The sequence below is a fragment of the Penaeus monodon genome, chromosome 29 (genome assembly GCF_015228065.2).
Source record: "Penaeus monodon isolate SGIC_2016 chromosome 29, NSTDA_Pmon_1, whole genome shotgun sequence".
NCBI classification, from domain to species: domain Eukaryota; kingdom Metazoa; phylum Arthropoda; class Malacostraca; order Decapoda; family Penaeidae; genus Penaeus; species Penaeus monodon.
Genome location: NC_051414.1, coordinates 27,763,497 through 27,763,726, shown reverse-complemented (window position 1 = coordinate 27,763,726; position 230 = coordinate 27,763,497).

The following is a 230-nucleotide window of genomic DNA, read 5'->3' as shown; positions in this document are numbered from 1 at the left end:
TCATATGATATCGATATGGCATAATTATGGCTAAGTTATTAATTAGTAAGTTAGGAAATTATTAACTCTCTGAATGCACCGAGGCCACAGTAGAAGATATGAAAATGAGATTTCTTAAATGACAAATATAAACACACACAGTATCCTACATCCACACATAGTAAAACGTGTACCAAACGCAAATAAAAAAAAATCAAGTAACAGGTACGAACTATAAAAAAACACTCAAA